The sequence below is a fragment of the Nerophis ophidion genome, linkage group LG28 (genome assembly GCF_033978795.1).
Source record: "Nerophis ophidion isolate RoL-2023_Sa linkage group LG28, RoL_Noph_v1.0, whole genome shotgun sequence".
NCBI classification, from domain to species: Eukaryota; Metazoa; Chordata; class Actinopteri; order Syngnathiformes; family Syngnathidae; genus Nerophis; species Nerophis ophidion.
In genome coordinates this window covers 33,603,872-33,626,888 of record NC_084638.1, presented here as the reverse complement: position 1 = coordinate 33,626,888, position 23,017 = coordinate 33,603,872, and the positions used below count along the sequence as shown (strand labels likewise).

Here is a 23,017-nt window from a genome sequence, read left to right as displayed (position 1 = left end):
TTAACAAAAACCATGAGGACACAAATCAAATACATATTTACCTTGTATTGAAGATGACCAAAGTTTGTTAACTACAAGGTCAATTTGTGGGTCTTTTTTTTGTATTTGTTTTTGTTTCCTCATGATTTTTTATATCTACAATACAAGGTAAATGGGTTTTTTTTCTAATGTTTTTTATCTTCAAGGTCAATTTTGTGGGGTCTAGTCATCTATAATACAGGGTCAGTATGTATTTGTGTCATGGTTTTTAACTACAAGGTCAGTATGTATTTAACCTGTGTCACTGTTTTTGTTTCCTCATGGTTTGTGATATCTACAATACAAGGTCAATATGTATTTCATTTGTCATGGTTTTTGTTATCTACAAGGTAAATTTGTATTTTAACTACACGGTCAGTACGTATATTGTGTCATTGTTTTTGTTTCCTCATGGTTTTTGATATCTACAATACAAGGTCAATATATATTTTTTGTGTCATGGTTTCTATTAACAACAAGGTCTATTTTGGGGGGTGTCTGATCATCTACAATACAAGGTCAATATGTTTTTTTTTGTCATGGTTTTTGATATCTACAATACAAGGTAAATGGGTTTTTTTTCTAATGTTTTTTATCTTCAAGGTCAATTTTTGTGGGTTCTAGTCATCTACAATACAGGGTCAGTATGTATTTGTGTCATGGTTTTTAACTACAAGGTCAGTATGTATTTAACCTGTGTCACTGTTTTTGTTTCCTCATGTTTTTTGATATCTACAATACAAGGTCAATGTATATTTTATTTGTGTCATGGTTTCTATTAACAACAAGGTCTATTTTGGGGGGTGTCTCATCTCTAATACAAGGTCAATATGTCTTTTTTTTTTTTGTCATGGTTTTTAACTACAAAGTCAATATTTAATTTGCCATGTTTTTTGTTATCTACAAGGTCAATTTTAAAGAATCTGGTCATCTACAATACAAGGTAAATTTGTATTTTATTTGTCATGGTTTTTGTTACTACAAGGTTGGTATGTATCCATCCATCCATCCATTTTCTACCGCTTATTCCCTTCCGGGGTCGCGGGGGGCGCTGGCGCCTATCTCAGCTACAATCGGGCGGAAGGCGGGGTACACCCTGGACAAGTCGCCACCTCATCGCAGGGCCAACACAGATAGACAGACAACATTCACGCTCACATTCACACACTAGGGCCAATTTAGTGTTGCCAATCAACCTATCCCCAGGTGCATGTCTTTGGAAGTGGGAGGAAGCCGGAGTACCCGGAGGGAACCCACGCATTCACGGGGAGAACATGCAAACTCCACACAGAAAGATCCCGAGCCTGGATTTGAACCCAGGACTGCAGGACCTTCGTATTGTGAGGCAGACGCACTAACCCCTCTGCCACCGTGAAGCCCCGGTTGGTATGTATTTTGGGCTTTTTTTTTTGTTTCCTCGTGGTTTTTGATATCTACAATCCAAGGTTAATATGTATTTTATTTGTCATGGTTTTTATCTATTAGGTCAAGTTTAAGAAGTCAGGTCATCTATAATAAAAGGTAAATTTTGTATTTAGTTAGTGTCCATGGATTTTGTTGTCTACAAGGTCAATTTTAAGGAGTCTTGTCTTCTACAATACAAGGTAAATTTGTATTTTATTTGTTAAATGATAAATGGGTTGTACTTGTATAGCGCTTTTCTACCTTCAAAGTACTCAAAGCGCTTTGACACTACTTCCACATTTACCCATTCACACACTGATGGAGGGAGCTGCCATGCAAGGCGCCAACCAGCACCCATCAGGAGCAAGGGTGAAGTGTCTTGCTCAGGACACAACGGACGTGACGAGGTTGGTACTAGGTGGGATTTGAACCAGGGACGCTCGGGTTGCGCACGGTCACTTTCCCACTGCGCCACGCCGTTCTCATGGTTTTTGTTACTACAAGGTCGGTATGTATTTTGGGCCTTTTTTTGTTTCCTCATGGTTTTTGATATCTACAATACAAGGTTAATATGTATTTCATTTGTCATGGTTTTTGTTATCAGGTCAATTTTAAGAAGTCTGGTAATCTACAATACAAGGTAAATATTTTATTTGTCATGGTTTTTGTTAACTACAAGGTCAATTTGCGGGGTTTTGGTCATATACAATAAAAGGTCAGTATGTATTTAGTTTGTGTTTTTTGTTTCCTTATGTTTTTGATATTTACAATTCGTCTATTTTCTGTCATCATGGTTTCTATTAACTAAAAGGTCAATCTTGGGTTCTGGTCATTTTCAATCCAAGTTCGATTTGTATTTAATTTGTGTCCTTTTCGTCCTCAAGGTATCTTTTGCGGGTCTGGTCATCTACAATACAAGGTCAATATGTATTTCATTTGTCATGGTTTCTATTAATTACATGTTTGGGGGGCTCTGTTCATGTACAATGCAAGGTAAATTTGTATTTAATTAGTGTCCATGCGATTGTAGCTGAGATAGGCGCCAGCGCCCCCCGCGACCCCGAAAGGGAATAAGCGGTAGAAAATGGATGGATGGATGGATTTAGTTGTCTACAAGGTCAATTTTAAGGAGTCTTGTCTTCTACAATACAAGGTAAATTTGTATTTTATTTGTCATGGTTTTTGTTACTAAAAGATTGGTATGTATTTGGGCCTTTTTTTTTTTTTCCTCATGGTTTTTGATATCTACAATACAAGTAAATATGTATTTCATTTGTCATGGTTTTTGTTATCTACAAGGTCAATTTGAAGGAGTCTGTTCATCTACAATACAAGGTAAATTTGTATTTTATTTGTCATGGTTTAACTACAAGGTCAGTATGTATTTAACTTGTGTCACTGTTTTTTGTTTCCTCATGGTTTTTGATATCTACAATCCAAGGTTAATATGTATTTCATTTGTCATGGTTTTTGTTATCTACAAGGTCAATTTGAAGGAGTCTGTTCATCTATAATACAAGGTAAATTTGTATTTTATTTGTCATGGTTTTTAACTACAAGGTCAGTATGTATTTAACTTGTGTCACTGTTTTTTGTTTCCTCATGGTTTTTGATATCTACAATCCAAGGTTAATATGTATTTCATTTGTCATGGTTTTTATTAACAAGGTCAATTTTGGGGGGTGTGGGATCATCTATAATACAAGGTCAATATGTATTTTTTTTTTGTCATGGTTTTTAACTACTATTTAATTTGTCATGATTTTTGTTATCTACAAGGTCAATTTTAAGGAGTGTGGGCATCAAAAATACAAGGTAAATTTGTATTTTAACTACACGGTCAGTACGTATATTGTCATTGTTTTTGTTTCCTCATGGTTTTTGATATCTACAATACAAGGTAAATGTATATTTTATTTGTGTCATGGTTTCTATTAACAACAAGGTCAATTTTGGGGGGTGTCTCATTTCTAATACAAGGTCAATATGTAATTTGTCATGTTTTTTGTTATCTACAAGGTCAATTTTAAAGAGTCTGGTAATCTACAATACAAGGTAAATTTGTATTTTATTTGTCATGGTTTTTGTTACTACAAGGTTGGTATGTATTTCGGGACTTTTTTTTTTTTTAGGGTTAGGGTTTGGCCTTTGTTTTAATGTTTATGATATCTACAATAAGTTTATGTATTGTCGTCATGGTTTCTATTAACTACAAGGTCAATTTTGGGGTTCTGGTCATCTACAATCAAAGTTCGATTTGTATTTAATTTGTGTCCTTTTTATCTTCAAGGTCACTTTTGCACGTATGGTCATCTACAATACAAGGTCACTATGTATTTCATTTGTCATGGTTTCTTTTAATTACAAGGTCAATTTTGGGGGGCTCTGGTTATCTACAATACAAAGTAAATATGTATTTTTTGCCATGGTATTTATCTATCCGGCTGGATATAGTCGGACTCACTTCGACGCACAGCAAGGGCTCTGGAACCACTTCTCTCGAGAGGGATTGGACCCTCTTCCACTCTGGCGTTGCCGGCAGTGAGAGGCGACGGGCTGGGGTGGCAATTCTTGTTTCCCCCCGGCTCAAAGCCTGTACGTTGGAGTTCAACCCGGTGGACGAAAGGGTAGCCTCCCTCCGCCTTCGGGTGGGGGGACGGGTCCTGACTGTTGTTTGTGCTTATGCACCAAACAGCAGTTCAGAGTACCCACCCTTTTTGGGAACGCTCGAGGGAGTACTGGAGAGTGCTACCCCGGGTGATTCCCTTGTCCTACTGGGAGACTTCAACGCTCACGTTGGCAACGACAGTGAAACCTGGAGAGGCGTGATTGGGAAGAATGGCCGCCCGGATCTGAACCCGAGTGGTGTTTTGTTATTGGACTTTTGTGCTCGTCACAGTTTGTCCATAACAAACACCATGTTCAAACATAAGGGTGTCCATATGTGCACTTGGCACCAGGACACCCTAGGCCGCAGTTCCATGATCGACTTTGTAGTTGTGTCATCGGATTTGCGGCCACATGTTATGGACACTCGGGTGAAGAGAGGGGCGGAGCTTTCTACCGATCACCACCTGGTGGTGAGTTGGCTGCGATGGTGGGGGAGGATGCCGGACAGACCTGGGAGGCCCAAACGCATTGTGAGGGTCTGCTGGGAACGTCTGGCAGAGTCTCCTGTCAGACAAAGTTTCAATTCCCACCTCCGGAAGAACTTTGAACATGTCACGAGGGAGGTGCTGGACATTGCGTCCGAGTGGACCATGTTCCGCACCTCAATTGTCGAGGCGGCAGATCGGAGCTGTGGCCGCAAGGTAGTTGGTGCCTGTCGTGGCGGCAATCCTAAAACCCCTTGGTGGACACCAGCGGTGAGGGATGCCGTCAAGCTGAAGAAGGAGTCCTATCGGGTCCTTTTGGCTCATAGGACTCCGGAGGCAGTGGACAGGTACCGACAGGCCAAGCGGTGTGCAGCTTCAGCGGTCGCGGAGGCAAAAACTCGGACATGGGAAGAGTTCGGGGAAGCCATGGAAAACGACTTCCGGACGGCTTCGAAGCGATTCTGGACCACCATACGGCGCCTCAGGAAAGGGAAGCAGTGCACTATCAACACCGTGTATGGTGCGGATGGTGTTCTGCTGACCTCGACTGCGGATGTTGTGGATAGGTGGAGGGAATACTTCGAAGACCTCCTCAATCCCACCAACACGTCTTCCTATGAGGAAGCAGTGCCTGGGGAATCTGTGGTGGTCTCTCCTATTTCTGGGGCTGAGGTCGCTGAGGTAGTTAAAAAGTTCCTCGGTGGCAAGGCCCCGGGGGTGGACGAGATCCGCCCGGAGTTCCTTAAGGCTCTGGATGCTGTGGGGCTGTCTTGGTTGACAAGACTTTGCAGCATCGCGTGGACATCGGGGGCGGTACCTCTGGATTGGCAGACCGGGGTGGTGGTTCCTCTCTTTAAGAAGGGGGACCGGAGGGTGTGTTCCAACTATCGTGGGATCACACTCCTCAGCCTTCCCGGTAAGGTTTATTCAGGTGTACTGGAGAGGAGGCTACGTCGGATAGTCGAACCTCGGATTCAGGAGGAACAGTGTGGTTTTCGTCCTGGTCGTGGAACTGTGGACCAGCTCTATACTCTCGGCAGGGTTCTTGAGGGTGCAGGGGAGTTTGCCCAACCAGTCTACATGTGCTTTGTGGACTTGGAGAAGGCATTCGACCGTGTCCCTCGGGAAGTCCTGTGGGGAGTGCTCAGAGAGTATGGGGTATCGGACTGTCTTATTGTGGCGGTCCGTTCCCTGTACGATCAGTGCCAGAGCTTGGTCCGCATTGCCGGCAGTAAGTCGAACACATTTCCAGTGAGGGTTGGACTCCGCCAAGGCTGTCCTTTGTCACCGATTCTGTTCATAACTTTTATGGACAGAATTTCTAGGCGCAGTCAAGGCGTTGAGGGGTTCCGGTTTGGTGACCGCAGGATCAGGTCTCTGCTTTTTGCAGATGATGTGGTCCTGATGGCTTCATCTGACCGGGATCTTCAGCTCTCGCTGGATCATTTCGCAGCAGAGTGTGAAGCGACCGGAATGAGAATCAGCACCTCCAAGTCCGAGTCCATGGTTCTCGCCCGGAAAAGGGTGGAGTGCCATCTCCGGGTTGGGGAGGAGACCCTGCCCCAAGTGGAGGAGTTCAAGTACCTAGGAGTCTTGTTCACGAGTGAGGGAAGAGTGGATCGTGAGATCGACAGGCGGATCGGTGCGGCGTCTTCAGTAATGCGGACGTTGTACCGGTCCGTTGTGGTGAAGAAGGAGCTGAGCCGGAAGGCAAAGCTCTCAATTTACCGGTCGATCTACGTTCCCATCTTCACCTATGGTCATGAGCTTTGGGTCATGACCGAAAGGATAAGATCACGGGTACAAGCGGCCCAAATGAGTTTCCTCCGCCGTGTGGCGGGGCTCTCCCTTAGGGTGAGAAGCTCTGCCATCCGGGAGGAACTCAAAGTAAAGCCGCTGCTCCTTCACATCGAGAGGAGCCAGATGAGGTGGTTCGGGCATCTGGTCAGGATGCCATCCGAACGCCTCCCTAGGGAGGTGTTTAGGGCACGTCCAACCGGTAGGAGGCCACGGGGAAGACCTAGGACACGTTGGGAAGACTATGTCTCCCGGCTGGCCTGGGAACGCCTCGGGATCCCCCGGGAAGAGCTAGACGAAGTGGCTGGGGAGAGGGAAGTCTGGGTTTCCCTGCTTAGGCTGTTGCCCCCGCGACCCGACCTCGGATAAGCGGAAGATGATGGATGGATGGATGGATGGTATTTATCTACACGGTCAATTTTGGGGGTATGGTTATCTATAATACAAGGTCAATATGAATTTTATTTGTGTCTCGTGGTTTTTGTTATCTACAAGGTCAATTTTGGGGGTCTGGTCATCTACAATACAAGGTCAATATGTATTTCCTTTGTCATGGTTTTTGTTATCTACAAGGTCAATTTTAAGGAGTCTGGTCTTTTACAATACAAGGTCAGTATGTATTTCCTTTGTCATGGTTTTTGTTATCTACAAGGTCAATTTTAGGGGTCTTGTCATCGACAATACATGGTAAATATGTATTTAATTTGTGTCATCAGGGTTTTTGATATCTACAAGGTCAATTTTGGAGTCTGGTTATCTACAATACAAAGTCAATATGTATATAATTTGTGTCATCATTGTGTTTGTTTCCTCAGTTTTTGATATCTGCAAGGTCAAAATTGGTTTATTCCACTATGCAATGCAAAACTCTTACCTAATGTTATCCATTTATTCATTCATGTGACTCATTTCTCATTCTTACACCCTGCAGCGCTACAACAGTACACAAGTCTTACACAATGTGTTATGGGTCACGTTCCTGCTTCTCCTCCTGCTGTGCGGACTGAGTGCATGGCGGAGCACATCAACAGGTGTTCTCTCTCCGCTGCGGGTGTGCCTCTGCAAGAGATCTGCAATCAACACACCTGCCGGTGATGAGCAACCAGGCTTCATAAGCCAGCGCGTCTTAAGATCCGGTGCCAGAAAGTAGTTTCTCCTACCAGTACAGTAAGCCAACACATCTCCAGCCTTCTTGCTCCCTGTGTTCCCTTCCTGTCGTGTTTATGGTCTTTCGTGTTGTGTCGTCCTCCAGCTTCCTCTTCATCTACCTGGACCCACTTTGGATTCCTTCTTGCCTCCCTGGACCAAGACCTCGCTCCTGCCTTCTGACGTCCAAGCCTTTTTCTTCTTTTGGACTTCCACCTCTATCTCAACACGCACACTCAACACCCTCTGGTGACCACGCTCAGATAATACTTACACATAGTCACACTCCATCTCTTTAAGGTAATCACACACTGCACTCACATACTGAGTTGTCAATAAACACGCTGGCAGCTAACATCATCGTCTCTCTGCAGTCTTCTTTTCCCGCTGTTCTGTCACACAATCTTACTTATTTTGTCATTCATTTGTTCATCCACGTTATCATTCTTACACCATGCACCGCAACAACACTATAGTATAGGTGTAATATGATCAAACTTTCTTGTTAAAAGTATAGCAGCTGCATTTTGTACCAACTAATATTTTAATGCTAGACAAAAGGAGGCCTGAAAAAAATAGATAACAGTAATGTAGAGAGATGTAAATAACGCATGAATAATGATCTCAGCGTCTCTAGTGGACAAAATAGGACATATTTCAGGGAGATTACGGAGATGAAAGAAGGCTGTTTTACACTCCTAATGTGACTCAAACGAGAGAGTTGGGTTGAAGATAATATCCAGATTCTTTATCGAGTAGCTTTGTGTAATTGTTTGGTTGTCAAAATGTTACGGTGGTGTTATTAAATGGGTGTGGAATTGTTTGTCAAAAGTTACAGTGGTGTTAAGTGGGTGTGGAATTGTTTGGTTCTCAAATTTTACGGTGGTATTAAATATATGGATAATTGTTTGGTTGTCAAATGTTGCGGTGGTCTTATCAAATAGGTGTGGAATTATTTGGTTGTCACTAGGGGTGTAACGGTACGTCTATTTGTATTGAACCGTTTCGGTACGGGATTTCGGTTTGGTTCGGAGGTGAACTGAACGACACGGACATATAAGTAGCCCATCGCACGTTGTGTAAACAATGCACACCGAGGCACCATGAATTCATTTACGTGGACCCCGACCTTAAACAAGTTGAAAAACGTATTCGGGTGTTGAACGGAATATGTACTGTATTGTGTAATCTACTAATAAAAGTTTCAATCGATCAAAAAAAAACAACACACAGCATGCTAGCAACGACTGGTAGACTGACCACACCTCCACTTTTCACGGGATAAGTCCTCTTTGCGGAGCTGTCCAGGTGGAGTTTCTTAAATGCCTCAAATGTCCGGCATTTTAAGTTATGGTTGCGTGTATTTTCAATGTACGTTGAGGATTAAAGGGGCTAAAAACAAAAAAGTGGTGCATGCAGCGTTAACATTGGTGAGGGCGGGCCAGAGACAGAGTGAGAGAGTTATGATAAACGCGCATGCGTCGCCAGGCTCTGCTTTTTACACATACATTTATCACTTTTTGTTATCTATAGCAGGGGTGTCAAAAGTGTGCCCCGGAGGCCATTTGCGGAACACAGCTAATGTTTTAAAGGCCCATGGCACATTCTAAAAATACTATTAAAATAAACATAAACAAAAGTGAAATAAAAAAGCTTAAAGGCTAAATGTAATTTAGAAAAAGTTGCAATGTTGACTAATAAAACAAAGCTGTTTTTTTTTCTTTCAAACTGTCATTGCTCAAAACATAATATTGAATAAAAATTAATATTATGAATTATTGACCTATCCAAGTTTCCGATTTACTTCACATCAAATATTCCACAAAGAAAAATATTTTTGGTGGAAGATTTATCAAATGTGTTAAATCAAAAAATTTATATTTTGTTGTTTTCTTACTGTACCGAAAATGAACCGAACTCTGACCTCTGAACCGAGGTATGTACCGAACCAACATTTTTGTGTAGCGTTACACCCCTAGTTGTCACATGTTATGGTTGTATTAAATGGGTGTGTAATTGTTTGGTTGTCACATGTTACGGTGGTTTATTAAATGGGTGTGTAATTGTTTGGTTCTCAAATGTTACGGTGGTTTATTAAATGGGTGTGTAATTGTTTGGTTGTCACATGTTACGGTGGTTTATTAAATGAGTGTGTAATTGTTTGGTTGTCAAATGTTACGGTGGTTTATTAAATGGGTGTGTAATTGATTGGTTGTCAAATGTTACGGTGGTTTATTAAATGGGTGTGTAATTGTTTGGTTGTTAAATGTTACGGTGGTTTATTAAATGGGTGTGTAATTGTTTGGTTGTCACATGTTACGGTGGTTTATTAAATGGGTGTGTAATTGTTTGGTTGTCAAATGTTACGGTGGTTTATTAAATGGGTGTGTAATTGTTTGGTTGTCAAATGTTACGGTGGTTTATTAAATGGGTGTGTAATTGTTTGGTTGTCACATGTTACGGTGGTTTATTAAATGAGTGTGTAATTGATTGGTTGTCAAATGTTACGGTGGTTTATTAAATGGGTGTGTAATTGATTGGTTCTCAAATGTTACGGTGGTTTATTAAATGGGTGTGTAATTGATTGGTTCTCAAATGTTACGGTGGTTTATTATATGGGTGTGTAATTGTTTGGTTGGCACATGTTACGGTGGTTTATTAAATGGGTGTGTAATTGTTTGGTTGTTAAATGTTACGGTGGTGTTATTAAATGGGTGTGTAATTGTTTGGTTGTCAAATGTTACGGTGGTTTATTAAATGGGTGTGTAATTGTTTGGTTGTTAAATGTTACGGTGGTGTTATTAAATGGGTGTGTAATTGTTTGGTTGTCAAATGTTACGGTGGTTTATTAAATGGGTGTGTAATTGATTGGTTGTCAAATGTTACGGTGGTTTATTAAATGGGTGTGTAATTGTTTGGTTGTCAAATGTTATGGTTGTATTAAATGGGTGTGTAATTGATTGGTTGTCAAATGTTACGGTGGTTTATTAAATACGTGGATAAATGTTTGGTTGTCACAAGTGGTATTATTAAATGAGTGTCGGTGTCCAGCAGGACCGATAATCAGCATTTTCGTTTCCTTAGCGATGAGTTGCAAAACGTTAGCGGACATCCATTGTTTAATTTCATTAAGACACGCCTCCAGCTGACTACAATCCGGCGTGTTGGTCAGCTTTAGGGGCATGTAGAGTTGGGTGTCATCAGCATAACAGTGAAAGCTAACACCGTATTTGCGTATGATGTCACCTAGCGGCAGCATGTAGATGCTGAAGAGTGCAGGGCCAAGGACCGAACCCTGGGGAACTCCACACGTTACCTTAACATAGTCCGAGGTCACATTGTTATGGGGGACACACTGCATCCTATCAGTAAGATAAGAGTTAAACCAAGACAGGGCTAAGTCTGACGTACCAATTCGTGTTTTGATACGTTCTAATAAAATATTATGATCGACGGTATCGAAAGCAGCGCTAAGATCGAGGAGCAGCAACATAGATGACGCATCAGAATCCATCGTTAGCAATAGATCATTAGTCATTTTTGCGAGGGCTGTCTCCGTGGAGTGATTTGCCCTGAAACCGGATTGAAAGGTTTCACATAGATTGTTAGACGCTAAGTGTTCATTTAACTGCTCAGCAACAATTTTTTCGAGGATTTTTGAAATAAAGGGAAGATGAGACACCGGTCGGTAGTTTACCATGAGGTCAGGATCGAGGTTAGGTCTTTTAAGGAGAGGATGAATAACCGCTTTTTTGAATGCTAGGGGAACAGTGCCCGAGGAGAGTGATAAGTTTATAATATTTAGCACTGATGGACCTAATAATACAAAGAGCTCCTTGATCAGTTTCCCAGGAAGAGGGTCAAGTAAACATGTTGTTTGTTTTATTCCATTTACACGTTGTAACAATTCCTCTAATGTTATTTCCTCAAAACGAGAGAAACTATTTTGGAGGGCAGTATCCGCCGTATATACAATCGTGTCAGTGTTAATAGAACCCCGTTGTAGCTGGGACGCATTGTCTTTAATCTCCTTTCTAATGACTTCAATTTTCTTACTAAAGAACTTCATAAAGTCATCAGCTGAGTGGGTGGAGCTACTGGAAGGAGTCCCTTGTTGGGTTAGCGATGCTACCGTACTAAACAAAAATTTAGGATCGTTTTTATTACGGTGGATGAGATTTGAGTAATATTTAGCTTTAGCTAAGGTAAGCATGCGTTTATAAGTTATTAAACTATCACTCCATGCTTGATGGTGCACCTCAAGTTTAGTCGTGCGCCATTTGCGTTCCAGCTTTCTGCATAATAATTTCTGAGCTCTAGTTTCTTCTGTAAACCACGGGGTGCGCTTTTTTGGAGCCTTTTTTAACTTTAGCGGTGCTATGTTATCAATGGTTTCGCGCAGGGCGTGGTTAAAGTTATTAGTGAGGTTATCAATAGAGCCCACATACTTTGGGAATGGTGCCATTACCGAGGGGAGTAGGTCAGCAAGAGTTGTCGTTTTTTTTCCCCTTGGCCTCAGTCTGGACCCCTTCTCCAGGGCCCAGGTTCAGACCATTTTTTTTTTGTATATTTTATTTTATTTTAATCTTCTATTTTTTTCACCCATTCCCAACCTCATTATACTTTACGGAGCCAGGAGTCCTCGATTACATTTATGTATGGAACACAATCTTATTGTCACAAGACCCAGGGTAGACTAGGGGTTGAGTCTGCTGACTTTGAATGAAAAGTGCTGAGTTCAAACCTCACTCTGGATGATAGTATTTTTTTTTTTACCTCATCATACTTTACTAAGGCCGGGAGTCATCGATTACATTTGTGTATGGACTAAAATCCTTCCTTTACAAGACTGAAAGTAGCCCAGTGGTTAAGACTGTTGCATGAGAACAAACTGTACAGAGTTCAAACCCCACTCCGGTCAGCAGTATTTTTTCCACCTCATCTTACTCCAGTGAGTCAGGGGTCGTAGATAACATTTGTGTATGGAAAGAAATCCTCTCTTCACAGGACCAGGGATATCCCAGTGTTTATGACTGCTGACTCTGAATGACAGGTACTGGGTTCGAATCCCACTCATGTTGACAACATTTTGTTTAAGCTTGTCATACTTTACTGAGCCAGGAGTCCTCGATTACATTTGTGTATAGAACACAATCTTCTCTTCACAAGACCCAGGATAGACCAGGGGTTAAGACATCTGACTCGGAATGAAAAGTACTGGGTTCAAATCCCACTCAGGTTGAGTGTATTTTGTTCTACCTCATCAAACTTTACTGGGCCACAGTCCTCGATTACATTTGTGTACGAAAAAAAATTGTCTCATCTAGACCTAGGATAGCCCAGTGGTTAAGACTGTTGACTCAGGTTGAAGAGTGTGGGGTTCGACTCCTGCTCGGGTCAATGTGAAATTTAAAAGATCAGCTGGAGGCTGCAAGTTGACAAATATTGTAACTGTGTCATTTCTCCCATGTAATGTTAAAATAATAATTTAATTTACTTTTTTTTTTATCCAATTACAATTAACCTATTTTATTTTATTTGTACCCAGGAGAGCTCATTGGTCAACGCTCTTTATTTATCCTATTCCCACCCACCTCAGGAGTTACACTCACTCGCACACACTCCTACACACACACACGCGCACTCATTCTCACACACACACACACACACACAGGTAACCCCTGAGGTGTCATCATTGACTATTTGACATTTTATTTTGGATTATTATTAGCTTTAGTGTTGACTTAATTTTTCAACTATATGTTAGTCAGAGAAGTAGCACATAACATTAGTCTGTGTGGGGGAGAAGAAGCAGCCCACAATGTATGTCGTCTTGACGCCATACTGCCAAATTACTGACTCCATGTATGGGATTTGAACTCACTACTCCTGTATTAGGAGCCCACAGTGTTGACCATTGAGCTATCCTGGGTCCCAACAAAGTTTGGTTTTCGCTCATATACAAATGTTCTCAGTGAACTATGATCAGGCAAAACAAAGAACAAGAACTTCCCGGATGTGGAATTGAACCCAGTAGTACTGCGTGTGAGGCAGCAGTGTTAACCATTGAGCTATCACAGGTCCCACTAAGTATTGTTTTTCACTCATATACAAATGTAATCAGTGAACTATGATCAAGGCAAAACAATAAACTAACGCCTCCTAACAATGGATTTGAACCCAGTAGTTCTGCATTAGAGGCAGCAGTGTTAACCATTGAGCTATCACAGGTCCCACTAAGTATTGTTTTTCACTCATATACAAATGTAATCAGTGAACTATGATCAAGGCAAAACAAAAAACTAGCTCTTCCTACAAATGGATTTGAACCCAGTAGTTCTGCATGAGAGGCAGCAGTGTTAACCATTGAGCTATCCTGAGTCCTGTGTAGAAGTGTAGTCTGGCTCATTCATTAATGGAATCGTGACATCTGTCCCAGTAAACTACGATTGAGGTGGAGCTCAATTTTGAACTGAAGTTACATATCAAACCAATTGGGATTCAAACCCAGTACCCCCATATTTGAAGCTCACAGTGTTGACCATTGAGGTATCCTGGGTTCCATCAAGACATGATTTTCACTCATATACAAATGCAATCATTTAACAATGATAGAGATGAAACAAAAAACAAGACCTCCCATCTTGTGGATTTGAACCCAGTAGTACCGTGTGAGAGGCAGCAGCCTTAACCATTGGGCTATTTGGGTTATGTTGCTACATGATCTGGATCAATATACCAATGTTACATACCTGTTGTTGAGTAGTTGGTGTGTGCCATGTCTCTCAGGTGTGACATACCTGTTGGTGGTGTGTGCCATGTCTCTCAGGTGTGACATACCTGTTGTTGGTGTGTGCCATGTCTCTCAGGTGTGACATACCTGTTGTTGGTGTGTGCCATGTCTCTCAGGTGTGACATACCTGTTGTTGGTGTGTGCCATGTCTCTCAGGTGTGACATACCTGTTGTTGGTGTGTGCCACGTCTCTCAGGTGTGACATACCTGTTGTTGGTGTGTGCCACGTCTCTCAGGTGTGACATACCTGTTGTTGGTGTGTGCCATGTCTCTCAGGTGTGACATACCTGTTGTTGGTGTGTGCCATGTCTCTCAGGTGTGACATACCTGTTGTTGGTGTGTGCCATGTCTCTCAGGTGTGACATACCTGTTGTTGGTGTGTGCCATGTCTCTCAGGTGTGACATACCTGTTGTTGGTGTGTGCCATGTCTCTCAGGTGTGACATACCTGTTGTTGGTGTGTGCCATGTCTCTCAGGTGTGACATACCTGTTGTTGGTGTGTGCCATGTCTCTCAGGTGTGACATACCTGTTGTTGGTGTGTGCCATGTCTCTCAGGTGTGACATACCTGTTGTTGTCATACCTGCCAGCTTGTCTGCAGCAATAAACAAGTCATCAATTGAGTCCACAACATGTTTGATGTTTATTCCTCTCATGTTGAAGTAGTTCCCATCTGCAGTTCGCCCACTGCACTCTATCGCCACCATGTGGTCATACCTGCAACAACTTCATAGTTCTTTGAAACTATCGCCACCATGTGGTCATACCTGCAACAACTTCATAGTTCTTTGAAACTATCGCCACCATGTTGTCATACCTGCAACAACTTCATAGTTCTTTGAAACTATCGCCACCATGTGGTCATACCTGCAACAACTTCATAGTTCTTTGAAACTATCGCCACCATGTGGTCATACCTGCAACAACTTCATAGTTCTTTGAAACTATCGCCACCATGTGGTCATACCTACAACAACTTCATAGTTCTTTGAAACTATCGCCACCATGTGGTCATACCTGCAACAACTTCATAGTTCTTTGAAACTATCGCCACCATGTGGTCATACCTGCAACAACTTCATAGTTCTTTGAAACTATCGCCACCATGTGGTCATACCTGCAACAACTTCATAGTTCTCTGAAACTATCGCCACCATGTGGTCATACCTGCAACAACTTCATAGTTCTTTGAAACTATCGCCACCATGTGGTCATACCTGCAACAACTTCATAGTTCTTTGAACCTAAAATCTATTGAGATATATATCGTATATATGGAGCGGAAAACACAACCCAAAATTCAAAGTTTCTTCATGCGACGTAGCCGGCCTACTTCACCACAGTCTGTAGTCTATTGCCCCCCCCCCCCCCCCCCCAGGCAAAGATGAGATGGAGATGTGATGGTGACGACTAACACATTTTCTGGGGGGGAAATCACTGCATAGATAACATTTGTGTATGGAAAGAAATCTATTCTTTACAAGACCAAGGATAGCTCAGTGGTTAAGACTGCAGACTCTGAATGAGAGGTACTGGTTTCGAATGCCAATGTAGTCCAGTGGTCAAGACTTCTCACTTGGAATTAAGCGCACTGGGTTCAAATCCAGCTCTAATTGATTTTTTTTTTTTTTTTCCCCCAAGATGGCGCTGCTGTAGTGGCTGCTGTTGGCAGGAGCTCCGTGCTCTTGTGTCATCATTTTGTGTTTCCCTCTTGTTTTCATGTCTTATTATATTTTTTTGCCTTTTGGTCCGGGACCCTTTGGGACTGTGTGACAAGGGGTGGCACTTTCGTGACCTCTGTGGTGCTTTTTGTGGACTTCTGGATCTTCCTCCCGGGAGCCTTTTGACCATGGAGACCAGCTGCTGTGTGTCTGCCATACCGGAGTCGCTTTGGAGGGACTGGAGGAGACGCGGATGAAGGGACAGGTCTGCGGAGCAAGCTCTGAGCGCTGGGACGGAGAGGCTTGGCGGTGTCTTGGCTGGGTGAGCAGGTGTCGTACACCTCAGTCTCCTTGGACGTATCCTCGCTCATCCATGCGGACTGGACTCTGGCCGAGAGTTGTTTGGCGGCTTAGAGTGGAGTCAGTTCTCTTGGTTGCTTTGTTGGGTCTGCTCCTGTTTCTGGCCACGCTCCCTCCATCCCAGTGGACGATGGCGTGGAACAGCGCAGAGACCACCACAGTGTCTATGTTTCTTTTAGTTGTTATTCATAGCTGGATGTAGAAGTGTCTGCTTGTATCCGCTGCTTTAATGTCTTTCATGTCCTTTGTCTTCTTTGATGTTTAACTCTTACACACATGTGAGAGGGATGTGTACTATGGCTATGAGTTGTTGTTGTTTTTTCCCTTGGCCTCAGTCTGGACCCTTTCTCCAGGGCCCAGGTTTAGACCATTTTTATTTTAGTATATTTTATTTTATTTTATTTTAATCTTCTATTTTTTTCACCCATTCCCAACCTCATTATACTTTACAGAGCCAGGAGTCCTCGATTACATTTATGTATGGAACACAATCTTATTGTCACAAGACCCAGGGTAGACTAGGGGTTGAGTCTGCTGACTTTGAATGAAAAGTGCTGAGTTCAAACCTCACTCTGGTTGATAGTATTTTTTTTTTTACCTCATCATACTTTACGAAGGCCGGGAGTCATCGATTACATTTGTGTATGGACTAAAATCCTACCTTTACATGACTGAAAGTAGCCCAGTGGTTAAGACTGTTGCATGAGAACAAACTGTACACAGTTCAAACCCCACTCCGGTCAGCAGTATTTTTTCCACCTCATCTTACTCCAGTGAGTCAGGGGTCGTAGATAACATTTGTGTATGGAAAGAAATCCATTCTTTACAGGACCAGGGATAGCTCGGTGGTTAAGACTGCTGACTCTGAATGACAGGTACTGGGTTCGAATCCCACTCATGTTGACAAAATTTAGTTTAAGCTTGTCATACTTTACTGAGCCAGGAGTCCTCGATTACATTTGTGTATAGAACACAATCTTCACTTCACAAGACCCAGGATAGACCAGGGGTTAAGACATCTGACTCGGAATGAAAAGTACTGGGTTCAAGTCACACTCAGGTTGACTGCATTTTGTTCTACCTCATCAAACTTTACTGGGCCATAAGTCCTCGATTACATTTGTGTATGAAAAAAAAAATATCTCATCAAGACCCAGGATAGCTCAGTGGTTAAGACTGCTGACTCTGAATGACAGGTACTGGTTTCAAATCCCACTCATGTTGACAAAATTTTGTTTAAGCTTGTCATACTTTACTGAGCCAGGAGTCCTCGATTACATTTGTGTATAGAACACAATCTTCTCTTCACAAGACCCAGGATAGACCAGGGGTTAAGACATCTGACTCGGAATGAAAAGTACTGGGCTCAAGTCCCACTCAGGTTAACTGTATTTTGTTCTACCTCATCAAACTTTACTGGGCCATCAGTCCTCGATTACATTTGTGTATGAAAAAAAAAATATCTCATCAAGACCCAGGGATAGCCCAGTGGTTAAGACTGCTGACTCTGAATGACAGGTACTGGGTTCAAATCCCACTCATGTTGACAAAACTTTGTTTAAGCTTGTCATACTTTACTGAGCCAGGAGTCCTCAATTACATTTGTGTATAGAACACAATCTTCTCTTCGCAAGACCCAGGATAGACCAGGGGTTAAGACATCTGACTCGGAATGAAAAGTACTGGGTTCAAATCCCACTCAGGTTGAGTGTATTTTGTTCTACCTCATCAAACTTTACTGGGCCATCAGTCCTCGATTACATTTGTGTATGAAAAAAAATATCTCATCAAGACCCAGGATAGCCCAGTGGTTAAGACTGCTGACTCTGAATGACAGGTACTGGGTTCGAATCCCACTCATGTTGACAAAATTTTGTTTAAGCTTGTCATACTTTACTGAGCCAGGAGTCCTCGATTACATTTGTGTATAGAACACAATCTTATCTTCACAAGACCCAGGATAGACCAGGGGTTAAGACATCTGACTCGGAATGAAAAGTACTGGGTTCAAATCCCACTCAGGTCGAGTGTATTTTGTTCTACCTCATCAAACTTTACTGGGCCACAGTCCTAGATTACATTTGTGTACGAAAAAAAATTGTCTCATCTAGACCCAGGATAGCCCAGTGGTTAAGACTGTTGACTCAGGTTGAAGAGTGTGGGGTTCGACTCCTGCTTGGGTCGATGTGAAATTTAAAAGATCAGCTGGAGGCTGCAAGTTGACAAATATTGTAACTGTGTCATTTCTCTCATGTAATGTTAAAATAATTTAATTTACTTTTTTTTTTATCCAATTACAATTAACCTATTTTATTTTATTTGTACCCAGGAGAGCTCATTGGTCAACGCTCTTTATTTATCCTATTCCCACCCACCTCAGGAGTTACACTCACTCGCACACACTCCTACACACACACACACGCGCACTCATTCTCACACACACACACACACACACACAGGTAACCCCTGAGGTGTCATCATTGACTATTTGACATTTTATTTTGGATTATTATTAGCTTTAGTGTTGACTTAATTTTTCAACTATATGTTAGTCAAAGAAGTAGCACATAACATTAGTCTGTGTGGGGGAGAAGAAGCAGCCCACAATGTATGTCGTCTTGACGCCATACTGCCAAATTACTGACTCCATGTATGGGATTTGAACTCACTACTCCTGTATTAGGAGCCCACAGTGTTGACCATTGAGCTATCCTGGGTCCCAACAAAGTTTGGTTCTCGCTCATATACAAATGTTCTCAGTGAACTATGATCAGGGAAAACAAAGAACAAGAACTTCCCAGATGTGGATTTGAACCCAGTAGTACTGCGTGTGAGGCAGCAGTGTTAACCATTGAGCTATCACAGGTCCCACTAAGTATTGTTTTTCACTCATATACAAATGTAATCAGTGAACTATGATCAAGGCAAAACAAAAAACTAGCTCTTCCTACAAATGGATTTGAACCCAGTAGTTCTGCATGAGAGGTAGCAGTCTTAACCATTGAGCTATCCTGAGTCTTGTTGGAAGTGTAGTCTGGCTCCTTCATTAATGGAATCGTGACATCTGTCCCAGTAAACTACGATTGAGGTGGAGCTCAATTTTGAACTGAAGTTACATATCAAACCAATTGGGATTCAAACCCAGTACCCCCATATTTGAAGCTCACAGTGTTGACCATTGAGGTATCCTGGGTTCCATCAAGACATGATTTTCACTCATATACAAATGCAATCATTTAACAATGATAGAGATGAAACAAAAAACAAGACCTCCCATCTTGTGGATTTGAACCCAGTAGTACCGTGTGAGAGGCAGCAGTCTTAACCATTGAGCATTTTGGGTTCTACTACTTCATGATCTGGATCAATATACCAATGTTACATACCTGTTGTTGAGTAGTTGGTGTGTGCCATGTCTCTCAGGTGTGACATACCTGTTGTTGAGTAGTTGGTGTGTGCCATGTCTCTCAGGTGTGACATACCTGTTGTTGGTTTGTGCCATGTCTCTCAGGTGTGACATACCTGTTATTGGTGTGTGCCATGTCTCTCAGGTGTGACATACCTGTTGTTGGTGTGTGCCATGTCTCTCAGGTGTGACATACCTGTTGTTGGTGTGTGCCATGTCTCTCAGGTGTGACATACCTGTTGTTGGTGTGTGCCATGTCTCTCAGGTGTGACATACCTGTTGTTGGTGTGTGCCATGTCTCTCAGGTGTGACATACCTGTTGTTGGTGTGTGCCATGTCTCTCAGGTGTGACATACCTGTTGTTGGTGTGTGCCATGTCTCTCAGGTGTGACATACCTGTTGTTGTCATACCTGCCAGCTTGTCTGCAGCAATAAACAAGTCATCAATTGAGTCCACAACATGTTTGATGTTTATTCCTCTCATGTTGAAGTAGTTCCCATCTGCAGTTCGCCCACTGCACTCTATCGCCACCATGTGGTCATACCTGCAACAACTTCATAGTTCTTTGAAACTATCGCCACCATGTGGTCATACCTGCAACAACTTCATAGTTCTTTGAAACTATCGCCACCATATGGTCATACCTGCAACAACTTCATAGTTCTTTGAAACTATCGCCACCATGTGGTCATACCTGCAACAACTTCATAGTTCTTTGAAACTATCGCCACCATGTGGTCATACCTACAACAACTTCATAGTTCTTTGAAACTATCGCCACCATATGGTCATACCTGCAACAACTTCATAGTTCTTTGAAACTATCGCCACCATGTGGTCATACCTACAACAACTTCATAGTTCTTTGAAACTATCGCCACCATATGGTCATACCTGCAACAACTTCATAGTTCTTTGAAACTATCGCCACCATGTGGTCATACCTACAACAACTTCATAGTTCTTTGAAACTATCGCCACCATGTGGTCATACCTACAACAACTTCATAGTTCTTTGAAACTATCGCCACCATGTGGTCATACCTGCAACAACTTCATAGTTCTTTGAAACTATCGCCACCATGTGGTCATACCTGCAACAACTTCATAGTTCTTTGAAACTATCGCCACCATATGGTCATACCTGCAACAACTTCATAGTTCTTTGAAACTATCGCCACCATGTGGTCATATCTGCATCAATTTCATAGTTCTTTGAAACTATCGCCACCATGTGGTCATACCTGCAACAACTTCATAGTTCCTTTAAACTATCGCCACCATGTGGTCATACCTGCAACAACTTCATAGTTCTTTGAAACTATCGCCACCATGTGGTCATACCTGCAACAACTTCATAGTTCTTTGAAACTATCGCCACCATGTGGTCATACCTGCAACAACTTCATAGTTCTTTGAACCTAAAATCTATTGAGATATATATCGTATATATGGAGCGGAAAACACAACCCAAAATTCAAAGTTTCTTCATGCGACGTAGCCGGCCTACTTCACCACAGTCTGTAGTCTATTGCCCCCCCCCCAGGCAAAGATGAGATGGAGATGTGATGGTGACGACTAACACATTTTCTGGGGGGGAAATCACTGCATAGATAACATTTGTGTATGGAAAGAAATCTATTCTTTACAAGACCAAGGATAGCTCAGTGGTTAAGACTGCGGACTCTGAATGAGAGGTACTGGTTTCGAATGCCAATGTAGTTGACATCATTTTGTTCAAACTCATCATACTTTACTGAGCCAGGAGTCCTCAATTACATTTGTGTATGGAACACAATCATAGCTTCACAAGACCCAGGACAGTCCAGTGGTTAAGACTTCTCACTTGGAATTAAGCGCACTGGGCTCAAATCCAGCTCTAATTGATTTTTTTTTTTTTTTTTCCCCCAAGATGGCGCTGCTGTAGTGGCTGCTGTTGGCAGGAGCTCCGTGCTCTTGTGTCATCATTTTGTGTTTCCCTCTTGTTTTCATGTCTTATTATATTTTTTTGCCTTTTGGTCCGGGACCCTTTGGGACTGTGTGACAAGGGGTGGCACTTTCGTGACCTCTGTGGTGCTTTTTGTGGACTTCTGGATCTTCCTCCCGGGAGCCTTTTGACCATGGAGACCAGCTGCTGGGTGTCTGCCACACCGGAGTCGCTTTGGAGGGACTGGAGGAGACGCGGATGAAGGGACAGGTCTGCGGAGCAAGCTCTGAGCGCTGGGACAGAGAGGCTTGGCGGTGTCTTGGCTGGGTGAGCAGGTGTCGTACACCTCAGTCTCCTTGGACGTATCCTCGCTCATCCATGCGGACTGGACACTGGCCGAGAGTTGGTTGGCGGCTTAGAGTGGAGTCAGTTCTCTTGGTTGCTTTGTTGGGTCTGCTCCTGTTTCTGGCCACGCTCCCTCCACCCCAGTGGACGATGGCGTGGAACAGCGCAGAGACCACCACAGTGTCTATGTTTCTTTTAGTTGTTATTCATAGCTGGATGTAGAAGTGTCTGCTTGTATCCGCTGCTTTAATGTCTTTCATGTCCTTTGTCTTCTTTGATGTTTACCTCTTACACACATGTGAGAGGGATGTGTACTATGGCTATGAGTTGTTGTTGTTTTTTCCCTTGGCCTCAGTCTGGACCCCTTCTCCAGGGCCCAGGTTTAGACCATTTTTATTTTAGTATATTTTATTTTATTTTATTTTAATCTTCTATTTTTTTCACCCATTCCCAACCTCATTATACTTTACAGAGCCAGGAGTCCTCGATTACATTTGTGTATAGAACACAATCTTCACTTCACAAGACCCAGGATAGACCAGGGGTTAAGACATCTGACTCGGAATGAAAAGTACTGGGTTCAAGTCACACTCAGGTTGACTGTATTTTGTTCTACCTCATCAAACTTTACTGGGCCATCAGTCCTCGATTACATTTGTATATGAAAAAAAATATATCTCATCAAGACCCAGGATAGCTCAGTGGTTAAGAGTGCTGACTCTGAATGACAGGTACTGGGTTCAAATCCCACTCATGTTGACAAAATTTTGTTTAAGCTTGTCATACTTTACTGAGCCAGGAGTCCTCGATTACATTTGTGTATAGAACACAACCTTCTCTTCACAAGACCCAGGATAGACCAGGGGTTAAGACATCTGACTCGGAATGAAAAGTACTGGGCTCAAGTCCCACTCAGCTTAACTGTATTTTGTTCTACCTCATCAAACTTTACTGGGCCATCAGTCCTCGATTACATTTGTGTATGAAAAAAAAAATATCTCATCAAGACCCAGGATAGCCCAGTGGTTAAGACTGCTGACTCTGAATGACAGGTACTGGGTTCGA

At 42.4% G+C, this 23,017-nt stretch overlaps 1 long non-coding RNA gene across 1 annotated transcript; it reads left to right on the top strand.

The window, feature by feature from the left end:
- Nucleotides 1-6,209: 6,209 nt before the first annotated feature.
- Nucleotides 6,210-7,815, top strand: LOC133545214 (uncharacterized). Its single transcript, XR_009804758.1, has 2 exons — nt 6,210-7,481; nt 7,567-7,815. It is a non-coding gene; the product is annotated as an uncharacterized LOC133545214 (long non-coding RNA).
- Nucleotides 7,816-23,017: the final 15,202 nt, after the last annotated feature.